At 47.8% G+C, this 19,641-nt stretch overlaps 1 protein-coding gene across 7 annotated transcripts in view; it reads right to left on the reverse strand.

Moving 5' to 3' along the window:
• Positions 1 to 19,641, reverse strand: part of TNIP1 (TNFAIP3 interacting protein 1) — a 99,421-nt gene that overhangs the window by 65,069 nt on the left and 14,711 nt on the right. For 3 of the 7 annotated variants that reach the window (XM_075602113.1, XM_075602115.1, XM_075602110.1), the window contains exon 1: positions 1,959 to 2,134. The exons of 1 other annotated variant lie outside the window; for it this stretch is intronic. The gene's annotated coding sequence lies outside the window, so the exon portion shown is untranslated. Of the gene's footprint in view, positions 1 to 1,958; positions 2,136 to 19,641 lie in introns of those variants that run through there. 3 more of the 7 variants (XM_075602112.1, XM_075602107.1, XM_075602114.1) reach the window with 2 other exon arrangements.

A 19,641-nucleotide genomic window follows, 5' to 3' on the forward strand; every position in this document is an offset into this window, starting at 1 on the left:
CCATCTTTGTAGTCTTTTCCCCAAACCCAGACGTGACGGCAAATGCCGCGTGTGGGTTGGATGAAAGCGCCATGGCAAAGACCTATCAGCTCACTGTAGTGACGCCCTACGGGTGGGGGAATGGACATACCTAAAGTGTTTCCATGTAACGAGAAACCCAGTGATAATAATATACACATATACAAACATGACAGCATAGTATATTCAATCTCTATATCAAATGAATTAATTAACAACAACAACAACAATAATAATAGAACTTACTTTTGAAGCAAACACGATTATCTAGATGCAAGCTAATCTTTATATATAGCTATTAATGAGTCTAATAACAATTCTATATACATTTTAGATGATAAATGTTGTTTTTAATTAATTGATTTGATATAGAGATTGAATATACTATACTGTCATGTTTGTATATGTGTATATTATTTTCACTGTGTTTCTCGTTACATGGAAACACTTTATGTATGTCCATTCCCCCACCCGTAGGACATCACTACAGTGAGCTGATAGGTCTTTGCCTATGGCGCTTTCATCCAATCCACACGCGGCATTTGCTGTCACGTCATTTCCGGGTTTGGGGAAAAGACTAGTGGTGTACCGAGTACCCGGAATTACCCGGTACCCGGCACATTTTCAGCTACCCGGACATTACCCGGACCCAGCAACTGAGAAGTGGGCTCGGCGCCGGGTATTAATGTCAGGGCAGCTGGAAATAATCTAATTACTTACTTTTCCGAAGACATCTAGGATCAGCAGCAGAAGTCCTGTGACGGTGGCAGCATCAGAGGTGTCTTCAGCCGGCGGGGGAGCTGCAGGAATCACTTCCACAGCACCGGAGCAGGTAAGCAGTGTCTGTGTGAGCCGCCGGGGAACCACGTGAGCGGAGCAGGAGACAGAGCGTTCCTATTGGACAGCCATCTGTCCCCCCCGCCGGCTGAAGACACCTCTGATGCTGCCACCGTCACAGGACTGCTGCTGCTGATCCTAGATGTCGCCGCCACCCTGCAGGTAAGTGCCAAACCGGGTAGCCGGGTACAACCTTTCATTTTGGCCGGGTACCCGTTACCCGTTTTTTTTTATAATTGAGGACCCGCTAGAAAAGACTACAAAGATGGATACTCACAATAGAACCACACACTCTCTGACGAAGCGCTGCAATAAGCGTTAGAGTACACTTACCTCGTTGTGCCATGTTGTCACTCTTACATTAAATGGATTTTATTTAGTTTCCATATTGTAGCCCCTTCAAGTTTTGCTGCTGTGCTCCGTTTTTCTTCTACCGGATTTCCTGGATTTTACAAATAAAATGTGCATTTTTGAATTTACATATACATACATACATACATACATACATATACTTAATTCCCCATAAACTTGTTATCAGATCAGGCATCAAATCGCCAAACTACTTTAACTGAGGTTTCTAAGCATCAGCTACAGATCCTGCTAAAGAGGTGCAGTTGGAGGGCATGGACCCTTTTAAAGAATACTGTAGGCTTGGCATCTCTTCCCCAGCATGAATACAATACAACCCAGAATTAAATTGGGTGACTACATAGCTAAACATTATATTCGATATGTCACAACCGAAATCCTTTATGGAATTCCAATGCCATCTCCTCTATATAAAAACAAAAACCTCCATTATAGAAGACTGCATTGTGTGATACACATAGGGTGCGCTGATCCTGTCCCTCAGTAACCTGGAATCAAGTGGGATCAAGTGGGAAACTACTCAACTGTAGGGAATACAAAGGGCCAGATCTGCATTGTCTGGTGCTAACAGCCAGGGCTACACAGACCACAATGCACTGCAACGTGTAGAAGACCTGCAAGGACCATAATGATTACAGTATAGTGAAAGGCCATAATACATTGTAACAAAGCAACCTTATGCTACTGCATGGGCAGCTACTTTAATCAATAGAGAAAGAAGAGAATGTACTTACCAGGCTTCTCCGTCTCTCTCCCTGTTTCTCTCCCCCCTATATTTCCTTCTCTTCATATATCTGGAGTTTGCAATCTATGAACGGTAACAATACGAGCTAAGCCTGTCTGCATCGCTCAGTGGGAAGTCACCTTTCCACCACTTCCTGCAACAATAGCTGTGGAATTCCCCAGCAGGCTGCCATTGGCCGAGCTGCCAGCCAGTGGCTGCTGGATTGCTACAGTAAGCGTTGTCACTCAGCCTGCTTGTCCCCGCCTGCTTGTCTTATTGAGGGAGATTTTGCCTTGTCATTCTCATAAATTGCATTTTTTTTTTAAAAAAGAGGAAATTATCTTGCATGTTTATGATGTAAAATATATATATATATATATATATATATATATATATATATATATATATATATATATATATATATATATATTAAACTTGTCAGTACAGTTTTGTGCAGTTTTTGTGTTATTGTACCATTTTTTTACATAATGACAGAAATGATGATTCCTATAATATGTATGTTTAACTATTTAATTTAGCAATCCAGGTTGCATTTCTTGCTTGTTTATTTGTTGTTTGTAGGTTTGAAGCAGGGGGTCTACGGAGCTTAACCCCATTAATTTCAGCTCTGGGGACCCCTGCTTTACAGAGATACCTCCATAGGGGGGGGGGGAGGAGAGGGGCTTCTATTGCAGGAGGTAATATTTTTTTACATTTATCTTTTTCTTATACTATATATTTATTTATCTTACCTTCGGCGGCATCTCCCCCTGCAAATGAAGTCAAAATATGGCTGCGTGACGTCAAATGGCGACGCGTTGGGATGCTCCGTAATGTCACGGCGTCAAGTTGCCATGACAACGTGCTGACTTATGGCACCAAAGCGTCACATGATGGCGCGCCGCCATGGCAGCGTGACGTCATGGAGTGTCCCGTTGTTATGGCGTGACATCGCGTTGCATGCCGTTGACATGGCAATGTGGCGCCGTTTGACGTTGCGCAGCCATGTTTCAATCCTGTAACAAAAACAACAAGCAATGCAACCTGGATTGCAGCTTTTAAAATAAATATTTCTACTGTTGCACATGGATATTGTATAGAAAACTATTCAACAATTGCAGTAATTCGCAGTATAAAATGAAAGGTAATACCGGACATGTATGTGTCCGGTATTATCTCTCTCTCCGAACGCAGGGTGGATGTGGGGGGGAGGGGGGGAAGGGGGCTGCGGCCGGTCAGTGCAGTTGCCGCCATGCCCGGCTCTCCCCCGCTGCAGGCTTCTCTCTCCCTATCTGTCCCACACCGAGGTGTCTGAGGCTGAAGCGCGCCGGATCCTCTGACTTCAGCGCCGGAAGTCTGCTGGGCCCACAGCCACTGCCCCCCCGCAGCCCCTGTCCCCCCCGCAGCCCCCCGCCCCCCCCAGGACCGGCACCGTGTCCAACCTGACACCATCCCCAAGATAAGTCTGAATTTTATTGGGGAGGTGGGGGTATTTTGTATATGTATTGAGGAGGTGGGGGTCGCATCTTTTACCATTGTGTCAAGTATTTTTGGACAAGCCCTTATCTGGCAACCCTAGCTGTAACAGCATCCTAAACATTTCTGTTACCTCATGATGTTTGGCTGATTTTGATGGGTTTATTTATCAGTGTGTAATGTGGAGCCATTACGGGTCAAAATAACTGCACCGTATGTAACACAGAAACAATAGGATTTTTTCCTTTAATAAATATGGTGCTGATTTTCTGTGCCACAATTGTACCACATTTGCTTTGATACATAAACCCCTGAATGTTGTAATAACGGGACAGATTGAATCCGCTGTTTTTGCTTCTGTGGGATAGAGGAGCTTGCCGATGTGTGAGCCCTTCGAACAAGGCACACGTGGCCAGGTCTCTCCTCTGGGAATCCCCCTTATGGCTCCTTACCTTCGGGAGCTGCGGCAGGTAGTGGTGGGCTGCTAGGAAGGCTACGGCCGGATGCGGGGGCGAGCGGGAGTCAGCAGCGCGGTGTGCGGATACCCGGCAAAGTGGGGGAAGCTGCAGGTGGTCGGAGGGGCGACCGGGTCGCCGGAGCTCCGTGGTGGTACCTATTAGAGCGCGCCAAAATCTTGTGGAGGTTTGCGCTTGCACAGTACCACAGCGCAAGCAGCGGCCATTAGAGAGAGGTGCTCCGCAGGGACTACAACCCACAGAAGCCACTGAGAGGTGCAATCACATGCCACAGCAGAGCCAATAGGGCTCCCAGATTCCCCGCACCAGAGATGGATACATTTTGCACGCTAAGGAGCATGTCAGTCAGAGCTGGGACAAGGAGAGGGTAGGGTGTGTGTACAGGGAGTCTGTGACCCCTGCACTAGGCCAGAGACCCCCTTAGGCCCCAGCTAAGTCCCGACTACCCTAAGCTTGTGGATGCTGCAGGGACAGGCCCAGTAGATAGGGACACTGCCCCTGTAGTGCCAAGTGTGAGGGACACAGCCAGGACGCGGCGGCGAACTGGCAATCCGGTGGTCAGGGACCAGATTACCCCACAGATAAGAGACTCTTTTCAAGGTGGGACCCTCCAGCTGGACACCACCCCACGTGGAGGCGTACTCATTGCTGACGATGAAGGCGTGGAACTGGACGGCTTCCCCTCGTCTTCAGTCGGCGCTACCGGGTGCTGGAGTACCTGGCAGGTATCATCACACCTTCACCTACAAGTGCACCAACTTTAACACGGGTTGTGGGCAGCGTTATCGACACATTGGGTGGGTTGACTCTTGTGGACACCAGGGTGGTTGGGTGCCCAGGGGCACCTCAGTACTTTGGGGAAGGTGGATGCCGGTAGGGTTGGGGGTGGGGGGGAGGTCGGAGCCGGCTGCATGAGGCTGGCGAGCCCGGTCCTGCAGGTGGGGGGGGCGATGCTGCAGCCTGCAGGGGGTGATGCGCATGGGGTGGCCCAGTCCTGCAGTTAAGGGGGGCGATGCTGCAGGGGGGGGCGATGCTGCAAGCGGGGGGGGGCGATGCTGCAAGCGGGGGGGGGGGCGATGCTGCAAGCAGGGGGGCCCGGCGGCAGGCACCTGTCCCACGAGGCTGCTCCCACACGCGCCGGGCCTCCCTCTCACACCGGCGCTGCCTATAGGGAGGCCCGGCACTTTTTTTTTTTTAAAGTTTAGTTTAACTGGCGCCCGGCCGCGCAGGGGGCCTGGACTCACGGGGCCCGGGACGCCAGTATCCTTTGCCCCCCCCTCTTGGCGGCCCTGAGTACATACATACAGCAAATACTCTTATGATCCCAGGCATCTGGATGGTCTGTATATCAGATATCGCTTTGGACCTTCTCACAATCCCCTAGTGGGACTGGTCACCGAAGGGTGAGACACAGCTTACAACTCCCAGTACTCAGAGTCAGAGCATCACACCCCTCAAGACACTGGGGAGAACTAGACTGACTAACTTTGGAATGCCTCTTCCTTAGAGCAGAAGAGGAGGGCACAAGATCTGCACCCAGAATTGGGCCGCACACACCAAGTCCCACCTCCACTCCTACCACTCAAGGAATCTGCAGAAGGGAGGGGTAAACCCAAGATGTGCCTAACACTGCGTGCATCTACCAGGACTTACGTGTTAGGAAGGGCAGAGATATAGTCAGATCCAGCCATGGCTACTCTCTCCCTCTGGTGAATCCAGTGGTCCCCACTTGGAACCAATTTAGCAGCATCAGCATAGGGACCTTAAATGCAACAAACAAATGTTACATAACATATCACTACAGTACGTAAACATTGACAGTACTTTTTCTTACACTGTAGCCAGCGAAGAAGAACTCTGAACCCCTCCCAACAAAGAGGAGTCGCTACTCTCATCGACAGTGTTCGACAAACCTATACAGTTGCACGCCCCGGGCGAGTGGATTTAACATCGTGGCGAGCTCCTATTGGCCCAAGCAGCACACGTGTGGTACTGGGTGGCGAGTAGATTTTTTTGTTCGGCTGTCACGGTAGCTTGCGACAGGCTGTAATTTACACCAAAACTATATATAAATATATATATACCTGGGAACAGAAAAAGAGAGAGAGCGCACGCCCCATAGCATAATACTGCGTAATTTATTATAAAAATGGGGAAGGGATGGAAGGGGGGGGGGGAATCGCACTCACAGGATAAAAAATATTAAAATGCAGTTTGTGAATAAATTCACCACCATCCGGTACTGCTGGGCAAGGTCCCTTCACGGTAGCTGTTCCAGATCACCTCCAGATCACCTCCAACCGGATAAGGATGCCTTTGTACCGACTGTGTGCTGATCGAATTCAGCTCTCCACTCCGAATGGCCGCTGTTATCTTCCCGCGCTTCGTGTGGCCTCATGCGCGTGCGCAGCGTCTTCGTGACGTAATCGCGCTCTCTCAGTCTCCCTGACGCGTTTCGTCACCAATCGGCGACTTTCTCAAAGGGCTGATGGATCATGGGTGAACGTCCTGCCCTTTTATACAACCAGTCCAGTAATTCGTGATTAATCACAGGGTGATGTTTAACCCTTAATTTGCTTTTGAGTTGCTGCTTATTTCAATGGATACTGCAAATGACTGGCAGCAAAAGGAGCAAGTTTGGAAACATTTTCTATGGAGATAATCACTCACTATGGGAGGATCTTAATTACTTAATGCATATACAAAACACAATAAATTACATTATTAAAACTGCATTACACTCTAAAAATAAAAACAAATGTAATTCATATGTTGGGATAAATTAACTGACAGACTGAATACATCTAACTCAAAATAAAAAATCTAACTCATATAAAAATACACATATTAGTTAAACAAATACTGCATATAAAGGATGAAATAACAATATATTCCTACATATAACAATGGATTAAAGTTTAAACATTAAATTGTATTAATATACACATAACAAAAGTGTTAATAGTAGACAATTTGCTATTCCATCAAGGAACAGGGAAGCTAAGGGAAGTGAATGGGAGAGAGAAAGAGTTATAAGGATAGGTGTATAAAATACACCAAAACTGTATGTGTGTATAATTGAGATTATATTATATTGTATTGTTTTATTTCCAATTTGCTAATATATGTATATGTATTATTTTCAATGAATACTGTATTAAAAAGATGTATAAATTTATGAATTTGAAATAAATCTTATATGATTAATTGTGCACTCAGTGATAATTCTAAGGACCGGGGATAAGGATAGATGTGATGATGAAATAGGATGCTGTGAGGGGAAGGGAAAAGGGACCCCTCACCACCCACCTTCCCAAAAGGGTCCCTTTTCCCTTCCCCTCACAGCATCCTTATTTATTCATAAATTTATACATCTTTTTAATACAGTATTCATTGAAAATAATACATATACATATATTAGCAAATTGGAAATAAAACAATACAATATAATATAATCTCAATTATACACACATACAGTTTTGGTGTATTTTATACACCTATCCTTATAACTCTTTCTCTCTCCCATTCACTTCCCTTAGCTTCCCTGTTCCTTGATGGAATAGCAAATTGTCTACTATTAACACTTTTGTTATGTGTATATTAATACAATTTAATGTTTAAACTTTAATCCATTGTTATATGTAGGAATATATTGTTATTTCATCCTTTATATGCAGTATTTGTTTAACTAATATGTGTATTTTTATATGAGTTAGATTTTTTATTTTGAGTTAGATGTATTCAGTCTGTCAGTTAATTTATCCCAACATATGAATTACATTTGTTTTTATTTTTAGAGTGTAATGCAGTTTTAATAATGTAATTTATTGTGTTTTGTATATGCATTAAGTAATTAAGATCCTCCCATAGTGAGTGATTATCTCCATAGAAAATGTTTCCAAACTTGCTCCTTTTGCTGCCAGTCATTTGCAGTATCCATTGAAATAAGCAGCAACTCAAAAGCAAATTAAGGGTTAAACATCACCCTGTGATTAATCACGAATTACTGGACTGGTTGTATAAAAGGGCAGGACGTTCACCCATGATCCATCAGCCCTTTGAGAAAGTCGCCGATTGGTGACGAAACGCGTCAGGGAGACTGAGAGAGCGCGATTACGTCACGAAGACGCTGCGCACGCGCATGAGGCCACACGAAGCGCGGGAAGATAACAGCGGCCATTCGGAGTGGAGAGCTGAATTCGATCAGCACACAGTCGGTACAAAGGCATCCTTATCCGGTTGGAGGTGATCTGGAGGTGATCTGGAACAGCTACCGTGAAGGGACCTTGCCCAGCAGTACCGGATGGTGGTGAATTTATTCACAAACTGCATTTTAATATTTTTTATCCTGTGAGTGCGATTCCCCCCCCCCCCCTTCCATCCCTTCCCCATTTTTATAATAAATTACGCAGTATTATGCTATGGGGCGTGCGCTCTCTCTCTTTTTCTGTTCATAGATATCCGTGGAGGTGGTTTATCCCTTGTGAGAGCAGCAGAAGACCCTGTGCACATATCCTATATCTCCCTTTATGGACTGAATATTGAAGGACTGGTTGGATTTTTTATTACAACTTTACACTTATTTTTTGCATCATAATTTTTTCACTTTTCACTTTTTTAGCACTTTTTGCACACTTTTTATATTTTTATTTTTCATTTTTTATTCACATTGATGTATTATTCTATGATGTTGTTTTAAGTATATCTGTATATTTAGTTTAGTATTCAAACAGGTGCACCCATTTACACATCTTTATTTTCAAACACATTTAGGAATCTTACACACTTTTTATTTACACGATATTAGCACTACAGTTTATTACACAGAGCAATAGAATATTATTTTGGCGCCACAATTTTTTGTTTTTTTATATATATACCTGGGTTTGAACTGGGACGAGACTTAGATATGATAAATAGAATTTATTCCTTGATAAAGGTGAACACAACAGATTATACAATAACAGGCAAAATATAGACACTTACTTAAAGATTATGGCAAGAAAGCCAGCAGGATCACAGCCTGCCACTTCTCCCATTTGAGTTGACATCACAGCAAAACAGGCAGGACACATGCATGCATGAAGATCATTTGCATGAAGAACAATGAACAGCATGAACAACATGAACAACACAGCATGAACAACATGGGTAAAGGGTGGCTTGACTTATATATCATTTTAACCCTGGTACCCCAGTTTACGGCTCCGTGCCGTCTAGTAAAATCCTCTTTGAAGCTTTTGAAGCTAGGTGGTCAGTGTGAAAAGTTCCACTTCCTCTGGTTAATTCCTTTTGTCCGTTGGGCCAAGCATAAGCAATTAGCCACTTAGTCTTTGATGATCAGGTTTGTAAATTCTAGCCTTTCCTGCTCATCACCACAGGGGTTCCTCAGACTCAACCAACATTTCATATTTACTGCAAATCATTGCATAACTTCCGTTCCGTAATACACATAGTCAGGTGAGATATATTAATACGGCCGGTGACACCTGATGCTCGCAGGAAGACCAAAAATTACATTGTAATATGAACATTAATAGAGATATTAATATCTGGCATTTCGTAACAGGTAAATGTACAATGTTTAGCCTCAAAACGATGGGCTACATCCAACGGATACACATATGTAACTCTTATCCTTTTCAGCCAAGGACATCTCATAGTATTCTTATATTTAATAAAGTTACTCACTTTTGATTTGCTGCTGGGGGATACCTTTTGCTGGAAGGTGTGAATAACAAACACTTCCCTTCCTTTTGCCTGCTTCCCGCATAAACAATTCCCCTGGGAAGCCAGGCTCCAATCTGGCCAATTCACACCTCCCTTTTGATATGCACTGGGAGAGAGGAAGCGTGCATAGGCAAGTGACTAGACTCAGATGAGGCAAACCATTTGGTTTCTGGACATTTCTACAAACTGCAAAAAGTCACTTTATCAAAAATATATGTCCCCCATCTGCATCTATCATGTGGGGGTGCTAAAACCTTCACTTCTCTAAGACCCCAGCTCAGAATACCTCGCTGGCAGGCAAGACAGGTTAAAATATTCCCCCCCCTTTCCCCTCATGTTCCAGACATCACTTACACTCTGACACAGGCAGTTGCAGGCCCATGAGGCAAAGGGAATACACAGATAACGCATTAACTAGCCCACTGGGCTTACACAATTAACCCCTGATGACCCAGTGTGTGTGTTATGCAGGTACTGATTAACCCAGACATTACAATGGAACAGGGAAGAATACATTTACAGGTTATAACAAGGGTAAAATCACATTTCTGGGCCTCAGCCCAGTTAACCCCTTGTCTCCCTGGCGAGGTTAGAGGAGGGCCCTTGGGGGGTAACCCCGTTAATCCCGGGCCAAACCCTCCCTACCGCCACACCTCCCCTGCTCAAGGGCCCCTGGTACCCCAGCGGCCTCCCCATGGCCCTGGGATACCACTGGCGCTCTTGACGCACTCAATACGTCCTGAGGGATTGGCCTGGCAAAATTGTCCTCCAGCATTGACCAGTACACAGTGGATTGTAAAGTCCAGATCTTGGGGAGCAGGGCTCCACCTTGGCTGCCGGGCATTCTCATTTGCCTCCCTCTGCCCCCCACCCAGTGCCTTGGGAACCAAGTCCGTGGTGAAGGGGCCCCGGTGCAGTCCAGGCTGCACACTGCCCAGAGACTGGCATGTCTCTGCATCTGCAGGAGACCAGCTATCCAGCACAGACCGTCGCTTCCCTGTCAACCAAGTCTGGGACAGGGTTATGTCACTATTCTGTAGGGACCATACCTGCCCTGGCTCTGTGCCCACCCGTAGCTGCTCCGCTATACTCCTGACTCTCCTCCCTGGCTGCCTATCTACCCACAGCCCTTCCTTTGGGGACCCGGGGGAATCTGTCAGGGGGGTCACTCCTGGCCCGCCATAGCAAGGGACTTTCTGCCTACCTAGCCCATCCCTAGCTTCTGCCAGCTGCCTGACACCCCACTGACCTCCTATCTCCCCCTGCTCCACGGTGCCTCCCTGCCTAGCCTCCCCTAGGCCCAGCACCTCAGCCTGCTGCTTACCTCCCTGCAGCCCACCTGCACTCCTCCCTGGGCAATCCTACCCTAGACCCTGGAACTACCTGAGTGCACCTACCTCCCTGAACTTGTCTCCCCCTTACCAGGGATGAGCTCAGGGGCACCTCTCCAGATGCAACCGCCTTAGCGCTTGGCTGGCAGGTATCCCTGGGGTGGCACAAGCCTGCCACTGCCCCGGATACCCCCAGCCCATAGCTAGGCTGCAACAGGAGGTTGCTGATCTGAGAAACCCCCTGGGGCTCTGCCAGGGTAACGGGAAACTCTAGCGTCACTACCTGATGCTTTCCCTCCCTGGCTACCACTAGCCCTCCTTCTCTCACTGAGATCTGCTGCTGGCTACCTACCTGCAGCCTCCCCTCACTCCGCTTCTCCCTAGCTAATCCTAGCCTGGACCCTAGGGACACCTGAGTGAGGCCCTCTCCCTGACACTGTCTCCCCATTACCGGGGATGAGCCCAGGGGCATCTCTCCAGATGCAACCGCCTTAGCTCTTGGCTGGCAGGTGATCTGGGGGTGGTCTAACTGTGCCACAACCCCTGGTACCTCCAGCCCATAGCAAGGCTGCAACAGGGGGTTGCTGATCTGAGACACCCCCTGAGGCTTTGCCAGGGTAACGGGGAAAACTGGCTGGCTCACTCGCTGCCTTCCCTCCCCGGTTCCCACTGGCCCACCCAACCCTCTCCCAGGCAATCCTACCCTAGAGCTGGGTGCTAACGGGGCTAGCCCCTCTCCCTGAAGCTGTGCCCCCATTACCGGAGGTGAGCTCAGGGTTGCTGGTGCAGATGCACCCACCTTAGCTCCTGGCTGGCAGGTAATCTGGGGGTGGTCTAACTGTGCCACAACCCCTGATACCTCCAGCCCAGAGCAAGGCTGCAACAGTGGGGCTCTTAACTGAGAGTCCCCTTGCTGCCCCGCCAAGGTAATGGGGAATCCTGACTGCCCTACCAGCTGCCCTTCCTTCCCCTCCCCTGGTGCCCCTATCTCCTGCCACCCCCCAGTCACCCCTAGAGTGAAACAACAGGGTACAGTCATAGGGAAACATAAGTCAGAGTCAGTCTGCGACTTGGTCTGGCTTACCTTGCTGGTCCCCGCAGAGACCGCCGCCTTCGTTGGTCCCAATTGCAGGGGGACTGGAGCGGCCGCCGCAGGCCCCATCTGGGCTGGGCAGCACCGGGCCGCTGCCGCAACAGCGCCCGGGTTGGGTACAGGTAAAACGGTGCAGGACAAGGGTCCCAGGTCTTTGTGGAGGAACACAGCTCCATGCAAACTTGGTAAAATAACCCCCTCCCGCAACCCCTGTCCCTCCCCCCGAATAAAACTGCCGCCGGCAAGATGCCGGAGTGGCGGCGTCTTCTCTGCCGCCGCCGCTGGTTCTCCGCCGGGATCAGGTGGATGGCCGCTGCTCTCCGCCACTGTTGCTGATGCAGCCCGTCCAGGTTCTCCAGGAGATGTCCCGAGGAGGGTTGTCGCCCTGGCTGGGCGGGAGCCATCAGAGGATGCCGCTAACTGGGTCATCTTTTCCGCAGCTCGTGAGCGTTGGCCCTGAGGGGCTTCTTCGCCTGACCGCGCACGGTCAGGGCACTGGGCATTATTGTGGCCCATTGGTTGGCAGTGCCGCAGCAACTGCCGGTGCTTCTCCGCCACCGGTGGACTAACCCCAGCAAGGGGCAACGGAGTCCAGAGCGGAGTTGCCTGAGCGCCGGGCTCATTCCAGAGCTCCTCCGCCGCCGGTGGACTAACCCCAGCAAGGGGCAACGGAGTCCAGAGCGGAGTTGCTGGAGCGCCGGGCTCTGGGAGGGGATAAGTGGGTCGGATCATCGCCAGCTTCAGCTGCTCGAGCCGCTCAGCCGGGGACATCTCTCCCTGCGCAAACATCAGGGCCAGCAATTCTGGGTAAAATGGACTGGCCGCCGCAACGGCCAATACCTCTCCTGGTGCAAGACCACCCGCTCCCTCCACATGTCTGATGGTTACAGCAGCTGCAGCTGTGGATCTTTGCTCAGCCTGCCGGGTTTCATGCTCACCGATTGCTGTCTCTCTCTCAGCCTTGCTGGCTGCTGCTCCCCGCGCCGACTTGATGCACTCCTCCGGTCTCAGTGCCCGGCTCCAGTCAGACGGATGGCCGGCACTTTGGTTCTGGAGGAAATGCTTCTCACAAGTAGGGGAACAGTGAGGAGGTGCCATATCTTGTGTTATATGTTGTACACTGTGTGTTCAATATCTTTAGTCCCAGGAACTTGCAATTACCATCAAGTTCCCACTGGATCACAGTACCCCGCAGAATACTGTAATCCAGGTCCAGTTCAATCCCACCGCTGCCACCAGTTAATTACAAGCTTGTCACGGTAGCTTGCGACAGGCTGTAATTTACACCAAAACTATATATAAATATATATATACCTGGGTTTGAACTGGGACGAGACTTAGATATGATAAATAGAATTTATTCCTTGATAAAGGTGAACACAACAGATTATACAATAACAGGCAAAATATAGACACTTACTTAAAGATTATGGCAAGAAAGCCAGCAGGATCACAGCCTGCCACTTCTCCCATTTGAGTTGACATCACAGCAAAACAGGCAGGACACATGCATGCATGAAGATCATTTGCATGAAGAACAATGAACAGCATGAACAACATGAACAACACAGCATGAACAACATGGGTAAAGGGTGGCTTGACTTATATATCATTTTAACCCTGGTACCCCAGTTTACGGCTCTGTGCCGTCTAGTAAAATCCTCTTTGAAGCTTTTGAAGCTAGGTGGTCAGTGTGAAAAGTTCCACTTCCTCTGGTTAATTCCTTTTGTCCGTTGGGCCAAGCATAAGCAATTAGCCACTTAGTCTTTGATGATCAGGTTTGTAAATTCTAGCCTTTCCTGCTCATCACCACAGGGGTTCCTCAGACTCAACCAAAATTTCATATTTACTGCAAATCATTGCATAACTTCCCTTCCGTAATACACACAGTCAGGTGAGATATATTAATATGGCCGGTGACACCTGACGCTCGCAGGAAGACCAAAAATTACATTGTAATATGAACATTAATAGAGATATTAATATCTGGCATTTCGTAACAGGTAAATGTACAATGTTTAGCCTCAAAACGATGGGCTACATCCAACGGATACACATATGTAACTCTTATCCTTTTCAGCCAAGGACATCTCATAGTATTCTTATATTTAATAAAGTTACTCACTTTTGATTTGCTGCTGGGGGATACCTTTTGCTGGAAGGTGTGAATAACAAACACTTCCCTTCCTTTTGCCTGCTTCCCGCATAAACAATTCCCCTGGGAAGCCAGGCTCCAATCTGGCCAATTCACACCTCCCTTTTGATATGCACTGGGAGAGAGGAAGCGTGCATAGGCAAGTGACTAGACTCAGATGAGGCAAACCATTTGGTTTCTGGACATTTCTACAAACTGCAAAAAGTCACTTTATCAAAAATATATGTCCCCCATCTGCATCTATCATGTGGGGTGCTAAAACCTTCTCTTCTCTAAGACCCCAGCTCAGAATACCTCGCTGGCAGGCAAGACAGGTTAAAATATTCCCCCCCCTTTCCCCTCATGTTCCAGACATCACTTACACTCTGACACAGGCAGTTGCAGGCCCATGAGACAAAGGGAATACACAGATAACGCATTAACTAGCCCACTGGGCTTACACAATTAACCCCTGATGACCCAGTGTGTGTGTTATGCAGGTACTGATTAACCCAGACATTACAATGGAACAGGGAAGAATACATTTACAGGTTATAACAAGGGTAAAATCACATTTCTGGGCCTCAGCCCAGTTAACCCCTTGTCTCCCTGGCGAGGTTAGAGGGGGGCCCTTGGGGGGTAACCCCGTTAATCCCGGGCCAAACCCTCCCTACCACCACATCGGCGAGTATCTTTTTTGGTGATTTGTCGACCACTGCGAGTCATCGATAGATCTTAGGATCAGGCTTTTTAATCACCTGTCCATCGAAAGTAGTGGCCCAAACAAAATGTACCCTTATGAGGCCATCTTCATGACGAAGCTCAATTCGATCTTTATAGATACTACGAACCACAGTCCACTCAATCATAATGGTACAGATCTTTGACTCCTTAATAAATGCCTTGTGACTGGTTTTATACCTTAATAAATCCAGCACCGCTTGACGTAGCCATTCTGACCTATGGTCCTCGATCTCCTGCATAATAGGCTCTGGCACGTAAGGGATCTCATGCCCGTGAGATTGTCTATAGCGGTGTTCTATGGCCTTATCAGCCCTGCTGAGCTTCATCAATTTCCTCGTACCAGCTTTACCAGGTAAGACCCAAAATTGGGGTTCTTTAGAGTCCACCTCTCAGTAGAGAATTGCCGGTCCCTTGGGTGTCACTATCCCTAAGCGAATTTCCTCCACCCTTTTACGGAGTTCCTCCGTTGTTTTTTCTTGGGAGAATTGGCCCTCTTCCCACAATGGTCTACGGTGGGACCATCTACTAAAAGGAACCGGGTTCTCTGCATGGTAGGAGCATACCCCTGAAACATGGGATCCCACCACTTAAGTGTCTTCCCCGGTGTTTCCACAGTGTGAGGGCTACCGGACCTAGTGTCCATTTTGGAAGACACCCCAGAAGTTTCAGAATGTTGTGACAATGAAGACCCCATAAAAGATTTAAAGGAGCTCTGAGATCCCCCTTGAGGAATCCAACTAGAGGCCGGTATTTCCCCCTCCGAATCAGACCAACCCAAATTGTCCCCAAAGTCCCGGTCTTTGAGATCAGTGGAGGGTACATAAGGCTTGTTGTGGCATGGTGCACACGGTGTAGCAATATCCAGTACCCGATCACTGAGCTATGGTTTACCATGGCCCCTGAAGGTCTTGGCCGAGGTGATCTTGACAGTAGCCATGGTCGTAATGGCCGTGGTGAAAGTATCATCAGAATGGGCAGGGGAAGTAGGCCGCACAGGGTCCTGAGCCCTGTCCCAGTTAGTAGGTCTATCCCCACCCGCTACCTCCGGTGTTGATGTACAGTCAGTGGCCGCAGGGATTCTGCACACCCTTTCCTAAACTCGAGACAGGTACCTCTGTTGGTCAACTGGGGACAGAGAAGTACTCACGTTCGGAAGTCCCGCACAGCATCCTAGCGTCGCTCTGGCCGTTTTACTAGTGATGTCATCAGATCTCACGAGATCTAAATACGTGAACTTGTCCCGCACCGGAAGTGGATCGGTATCCGGCAGTGCAAGAAGTGCGTCACGACTCCGCACTCTGAACAGGGCGCCGCCCGGCACCTCCTCGTGGTAGGCAGCAGGAAAGATCTGGGAAGGGTAAGTAGATGGGCCTCACCGCTCCGATGGTCTGGAGTCACCGCGGGCACCTCCTTCTTCTCGTCGGAGTCCTCCGCAGGCATGGGACTCCTCCGGGACTCCAGATGCACCATTACCTGCCGAGGAGACATCTCTGGATCCGGACTCCACCACAGGCTCCAGGCAGGTAGCTCTTCCTCCGCAGGGATTCTGGCGCTGGGCTCAGCTGGACACCACACCTCGGATTCCCGGCTGCTGACATCTTCCTCTAAAGGGGGCAGGGGCACTTCCCCCGGTGGAATGGCGTCGGGCACTCCGCTGTCCCTGATGGCTATAGGCACGGAGCTCTCCCACTCTGGCGCCACCAGGGGAAGCTCACCCAACTCTCCCGAGGCAGTCCACTTACCCTGCTGGGTGGTCATCAAAGGTTCCGGTCCTGGAACCAACTCAGGCACCGCTGCTGGTACCGCGGCTGGTACCGGTACACTTGGGCCTCCTGGCGCGTTGGCTAGGGTACACGGGCCCATAATGGCATCCGCGTCTTGGAGGTACAGAGATGCCTCACCAATGGTTGTAACAGCCCGATCGTTGGCCTGGATAGATAGAGCGGGTACAGGGCTTGCAGGCCACATATATTGTGTCCCGCAGTGGGAACACATGGCGCTGTGGCTGGCTTTGCCTCCAGGGAGCCGACATTGTGGACAAAGGCACCGTAGGTGGCACCTTCCATCCACCTCAACCATCAGGTAGCCTCCTGGTAGGTGGATGGATGAGATCTTAAGAGTAGACATTTTGTTCGGCAATAGATCGAATGGACTGGATGTAGCAGAGTTATGGCTGCAGCTCCTCTCAGTAGTTCAGCTCCATGGATCTGCGGATTGAGAAGCCTGCTTCTGACTCCTCCCCTGATAGGCACAGTCTTAGGATTGGTTCTCTGTCAGTCCCCCTCCCTCTCTTAGAATTTAGAGTGGAGCACAGAGCAACAGGGTGTGACCGAGGCTCCGCTGTAAGCCAGTCACAGTGGTGGGCGCGGTTTCATCTTGCAGAAAAGCTTGCAACTTTCTGCAAAAGTCCCATGCACAGTGTTCGACAAACCTATACATTTGCTCGCCCCGGGCGAGTGGATTTAACATCGTGGCGAGCTCCTATTGGCCCAAGCAGCACACGTTTGGTACTAGGTGGCGAGTAGTTTTTTTTGTGTGGTGAGTAGATTTTTTGGTGATTTGTCGACCACTGCCCATGCAGTCCCGTTTTTGGCGGGAGCGCCATTTTAGATCATGCTGTCCATGTGGTGAGCTCCCCTGGCTAGGGGCCACCATTTTGAGTGGAAGTAAAATACATGCTATAAGTGAAAATGATTAAAGGGGTGCACAGGGTCCCTGGCGAAGCCTCAGGGGCCCATCCCCAAACTTTCTTTAGTGGATGTGGGTAACCACGTTCCCTGGTAGAGCCTCAGGGTACGCCCCAGCATAGTCTTTGATGCTTATGAAGGGTGACCACGTTCCCTGGTGAAGCTTCAGAGTTCAGAGGTTCAGAGCTCAGAGGTGAATCTGACTTATGAGGAGAGGCTAGCTAAATTTGATTTGTTTTCTTTAGAAAAGAGGCGTCTAAGAAGGGATATGATAACTATATATGAATATTTTCTAGGTCAATACAATGAGCTTTCAAAAGAACTATTCAACCCAAGGCAGTACAAACGACACAGGGTCATCCCTTAAGGTTGGAGGAAAGGAGATTTCATCAGCAACAAAGGAAATGGTTCTTTACAGTAAGGGCAGTTAAAATGTGGAATTCATTAACCATGGGAAATGTGATGGCAGATACAATAGATATCTTCAAAAAAAGTTATTTTTAGAAAGGAAATCTATACTGTACATGGATCTACCAAATAAGTAAACATGGGAAGGATGTTGATCCAGGCAGAAATCTGATTGCCATTATTTGAGTCAGGAAGGAATTTATGATTTCCCCTTAAGAGACATCATTGGATACTGTTTCATTGGGGGGTTTTATTTGCCTTCCTATTGATCAAAATTATGTAAATACAAATATAAGACGAGTAGCTCTTGTCTAAACTTAACATAGGTTCAACTTGATGGACCTATGTCTTTTTCCAACCTTTTCTAGTGTGTGTGTGTGTGTGTGTGTATATGTTTTTTTGTGTGTATACATCTGTTTATCTCCTCCATCTCTATCTCTATTGCCTCTATCATCTCTATCTCTATTATCTCTATCTTGACATGCTCGGGGGGGCAAGTTATGAGCATATGAGTTAATCTCATATAGACTTCTGGTGGAATTTGCTGCTTTATATCAGGGGAGCGCAAACGTTTAAAGCTGCGCCCCCCTGCCAGGCCTCCCCCTGTCTCTTGCCCCCTCTCCTACCTTCCACATGCGTCAAAGGACGCTCCGGGGTCACGTGACGTCACATCAACCATGGCGATGCGTCTGAAACAAGGTCAGTTTCCTTGTTGCAGAGGCCTTGCGCGATACCCCAGCATTAATTGCCTGGGGGAAGAGCGCGGGGCCTCTGCAACGGCCTGTGCCCCCCCAGACAAAACTCCCGCCCCCCCTGGGGGCGTGCCCCCCAGTTTGCGCACCACTGCTTTATATCATCCTTTCATTTAAAGGCCTTTTATGCTTTTTTTGCCAAGAGAGTCATAAATATTATATTTGGTAGTCCTGTCCTGCTGATCTACTGTAGCTTTATTTGGCAGCCATATACATTCTGTAGTCAATATTTGACAAATCCATTGAACAAAGTAAGTTATAACCTTCTATATTAATAGTGCTGCTGAATGTAGCATTTGACGATCAGCTAACCAGTGCACCACCATAATATCAATTTGTTTGCTGTTGGGCTACTCAAAAATCGGTCTTAGATTCATGAGCTACTTTATGCAGTACAGTAATTAAACAAAAAGAGAATTACTTTGTCTGCATATACTATAAAATGACAACATTCCAGGATAATTCTGAAAAACTTGATAGAATGGATCTTGTGATATGGATTTAATTCAATATTAATAATGTATTGTTTTTGTCTCCTTTTGATATTTCAGAGTAAATGTTACTTAGCTTGTCATTTACAGTTCTCATAGAAACATAGGATTTGATAGCAGATAAGAAGACCACTTAGTTTGCCCATTATCCTATTTCCTTTTTTTCCCAGTCAATTTTTCTGTGACCTTTTTTCTGCACCTCACAGATTTTTTGTTTTTGGACTGTTATAATCATAAAATTCCTAAAAAAAAAGATAAAAAATGACATATTAAACCCATGAACAACGTGCCTTATCTTTACATTTCCCCCGGTACTGTCTCCTGCTGGGGAAACAAAATGGAGCTTTAAATATCCCACGGTACGCGGACAA

Source organism: Ascaphus truei, chromosome 5 (genome assembly GCF_040206685.1).
Source record: "Ascaphus truei isolate aAscTru1 chromosome 5, aAscTru1.hap1, whole genome shotgun sequence".
Classification (NCBI taxonomy): Eukaryota; Metazoa; Chordata; class Amphibia; order Anura; family Ascaphidae; genus Ascaphus; species Ascaphus truei.